Raw genomic sequence first — 3,982 nt, forward strand, 5'->3', positions numbered from 1 at the left:
AGCTTTGGTACTTTTTACCACCCCTTCAGGGCCTCAGGAGGTCCCTGCACTCTGGAGCATTGATTGATGCTGGTGAACTGTGGCCATTCTTGGTCAAGTGCAAGGGGACCCATCTCAAAAAATAGGAGGAGCGGGAAAGAGACTGCAGGTGCATGCCAGGCAGATTCGTTCGGGAAAGGCTACCTGGACTATGAGACTCTGCTGTGATGCTGCTCCCCCACTCTCGGCACCCAGTGGACAGAGGAGCCTCACTGGGGGCCCCCTAGCCATCTCCACTTCCCCCCATGAGTCCCTCTGCCTGCCTCTTGGCACTTCCCTTTCCTTCCAACTTCATCTGTACTGATGCCTGCCTTTTTATCCTGTATCCAGCATTTTAAGTATTTCAGAGGGGGATGGTTTTCTGGTTGTTTACACAGCTAGACACAGAAGTGCTTGGATAGCTTTACAAAAGGTTTTGAATCTCTTCTGGGTAAGGAAGGCTAAAGAAGCCGGGAGTGCACCAGCTGGAATCCTGAAGTCTCAAACTTGCCCAAGCCTCATCTTGTTCCCAGCGCTCCTCGTGGGTCGAGGGTGACTGTGGTCCCAGCACCGGCTTTGGCTGGAGACCACTGGCTCCTGTGAGCCCCCCAGTGAGGAAGCTGAGGGTTTAGCCAGCACCTGCCCCCAGGGAGGCCCCGGGCCCTGGTAAGTACAAGCTTCCCTGCCCTCCAGATGTGTCTCCCATCCTTCTCTGCTCTTCCCCTGGTTTATTCTGCCTCTTTCTCAAGCTTGCCTTATTTCCAGTCTCATCGTCTAGGCTACATCTCAGACTGACCTAGACCCTTACAGCATCTCTAGCAGCTGGGGGGTCACAGAAGACTTGCCCAGGGGTGAGGGGATGGTCCTGGCCCCCCATCCCCACTTTAGAACAAGTTCACTGCTGCCAGTGAGGGGGTCCTGAAAGCTGGAGCTGACTCTTCAAGAGTCATCTGCCCACTCCTGTCACACCTTCTGGGTTCACTTCTGTGACTCCTTTGGGGCCAAGTTCATGGTCAAGAATACGACCTCATAGGCCATTTCTCATGAGGAACAATGTGATCTGACCACGCTACCATTTTCAGGAGTGCCTGGGAAAAGAAAACACCCAGGGATTGCCTGGAACTCTTCTTGAAGCTCCTCCTGTGGCTCTGAGAATTTCTGAGAACCAAGTTTTAACCAACGAGCCCTGACAAAGCAGGGATGCATTTGAGGCTGGGAAACTGGATCAAAATACATCTCCTTTGGGGAAAAAAAAAAAAAAGAGTGCGGAGTATTCCCAGCTCAATTTCCAGCTAATGTAAACAGTGGAAACAGGTTACTCACTTGAGGAGCAAGAACAAGGAATTTGATGTTTTAAGTGTGCGAGCCAGCATCTCTATAGAGAGACTTAATGTCTGGGGGGAGGCAGAATGCAAAGAGGGTCGCTCTGAGGACTGGAGGGTCCAGGTGAGCCCCAGGTTCTGTCACTATCCGGATGGATCACCAGGGTCAAGCGGTCACTGCCTCTGTTTCCCCGTCTGGCACAGAAGGAGTGGGGGCCCCTCTGAGGCTCCTTGCACCCCTAATGAGTCAGAATTCTGTGCCACAGATAATTCCTTTGGCCTAAACGCTTTGGCCACCTGATGTGAAGAGCTGACTCATTTGAAAAGACCCTGATGCTGGGAAAGATTGAGGGCGGGAGGAGAAGGGGACGACAGAGGATGAGATGGTTGGATGGCATCACCAACTCAATGGACATGGGTTTGGGTGGACTCCGGGAGTTGGTGATGGACAGGGAGGCCTGGAGTGCTGTGGTCCATGGGGTCTCAAAGAGTCAGACACAACTGAGCAACTGAACAATAACAACAGCAAAAGCAGCCCTTCCCCTCCATGAGTCCTACCGCTGGGGTCTGCATTGCCTTGGGAATGAGCACACTATGAGAGTACATTTTCTCTTTCCACTCATTCTGTAGACAAGGCAAAAAAGAAAACCCATCACCACTCCTCTCCCCATATCTGCAACGCTTTTCAAACCATCAGAAAGTTGCACACAAACATCACTTCCCCCTGCTTGCTGCAACATTTTAGCAACTGAGAAGCTCTTCTCAAATGTTCTGCACTTGGAGAAGGCAATGGCACCCCACTCTAGTACTCTTTTTTTTTTTCTATTATATTTATTATGTTGAAACACAGTAGTTGTTTCCTGTTAGCTCATATAAATAACATAAATAACACTGTCAAACAACAAGTTGGAAGTGCTGACAATTCTAGGCTTCAAGGTTTAACTCATGCTGCAATTACACTTTTTCATGCGGTTTGGAGTTATCCCAATATTTGTTCAGTAGATTAAAATGAGAGCATATTTAAACACCATTTATAAGCCATTATTTTGTATTTTACTAAAGCAGTTTATATAATAGTTTGGTTATGTTTGGCATAAAGGAAAAATAAAACCATTGCAGCATCTCGGCAAGAGGGTGTCAGAAACAACTTAGGACAGCTCATCTCTCACAGTAGGGGGAAGGGTAGGGAACAGGGAACACTACAACAGCTCGGAAATCTGAGAAGTGGTGGCTCGCTCTTGGTGACAGTGGCATGTGCATGCTTCAGTGGAAAACATCTGGGTGACGAAAATGGACAACAGAGGATCAGGGCTCCTACGGGAAGAAAGGGGGACTGAGAATAAGAAAAGTGGGCATTAACGTCCAACACTAATATTACAGGTTTTGCAGCTGGGATCTTTCTTTGCGTTTGCAGTAGATAAACTCATGAGCTGATGACCAGTGATTTCTGCCACGGTGCCTAGAGAAAGATCCACGGGGTCAGTGTAAATGACTTCTAAAATGACATCCTGGGCATGGTGGTAAACCAGCATCCCATCTTCTTCTCTGCAGGTCAGAAATTTATTATCCTGGGAATTTAGTTGAGGAAGGCACTGCTTACAAAATTCATCTCCTGGTGATCCCACAGGAGCAATGACCAGAATCACATAATGATAAGCAGTGTACATACAGTAGAAGTCCCCAAAGTATAAGTTAGTATTGGGGTTAAAAAGTTTTTCTGCTGCAATCTCAAACCTGTATCTTCCATAAGGCGAATCCTGGGGTGGCTTCCCAGTATTGAATTCAGTGCTGCAGCTAAAGAAGATGCCTTCTAATTTTCCACTGATAGGAGGGCCATGGCTGCCACTGTTATCCTTGACAGGGGCTGCACAGCATTCCCATGATGTTCTCGAATGTAGTCAAAATATTCTTTGTGCTGGTTATGATAAAAAACAGAAAATTTGAGCATCCGTCCTGCAATCACTTCGGCCTTCTCCAACAGTTGTGTTAGATGAACTTTTGAATAGGCTGCTGTGCAGAATTCTATAATTTCACTCCATTCAGACACAACATAATCACCATCAACTTGTTTTGAGGCAGTCTGCACGCTACTGTATACTCAGTTCTTGGGCTCAAAAACCAGTGTCCATGGACAGTCATCGGCAAGGGAACAGCTTTTGCCACCAGTTTTGTTGGAACTACTTTTGTTTAAATAAGTTGGAGTTCTTGTTCTCTTTCTTATTGAGGTCAATGAAATAGTGTGTAATGCGGTCCTTTGACTTTGAATCCATTTCCCATGAGATCTTGAATGAGTCGCAGGTGATGTTGCTTATTTTGATGTTGCGTGGCACAGGAAGTTCCTCCATCTCTGCTATGCCACTGTCCTGTGATTTGTTCCCTAAGGACTTCTTTGGTTATGCTGCCTACAGCAGTGGTTCTCCAAGTGTGGTATCTCCCACTCTAGTACTCTTGCCTGGAAAATCCATGGATGGAGGAGCCTGGTAGGCTGCAGTCCATGGGGTTTCGAAGAGTCAGACACCACTGAGCGACTTCACTTTCACTGTTCACTTTCATGCATTGGAGAAGGAAATGGCAGCCCACTCCAGTGTTCTTGCCTGGAGAATCCCAGGGACAGGGGAGCCTGGTGGGCTGCCGTCTCTGGG

General features: G+C 47.8%; 1 protein-coding gene and 1 pseudogene across 2 annotated transcripts in view; one reads left to right on the forward strand and one right to left on the reverse strand.

Annotated features, from left to right (window-relative positions):
- KCNJ6 (potassium inwardly-rectifying channel, subfamily J, member 6) overlaps nt 1-3,982 on the forward strand; it is a 92,193-nt gene that overhangs the window by 54,090 nt on the left and 34,121 nt on the right. The gene's annotated exons all lie outside the window — the stretch shown is intronic.
- LOC104984880 lies at nt 2,158-3,767 on the reverse strand (annotated as a pseudogene). The gene has a single exon (XR_824806.1). The product of XR_824806.1 is annotated as a phytanoyl-CoA hydroxylase interacting protein-like (transcript).

This window comes from Bison bison, unplaced genomic scaffold (assembly GCF_000754665.1).
Source record: "Bison bison bison isolate TAMUID 2011002044 unplaced genomic scaffold, Bison_UMD1.0 scf7180017864037, whole genome shotgun sequence".
Classification (NCBI taxonomy): domain Eukaryota; kingdom Metazoa; phylum Chordata; class Mammalia; order Artiodactyla; family Bovidae; genus Bison; species Bison bison.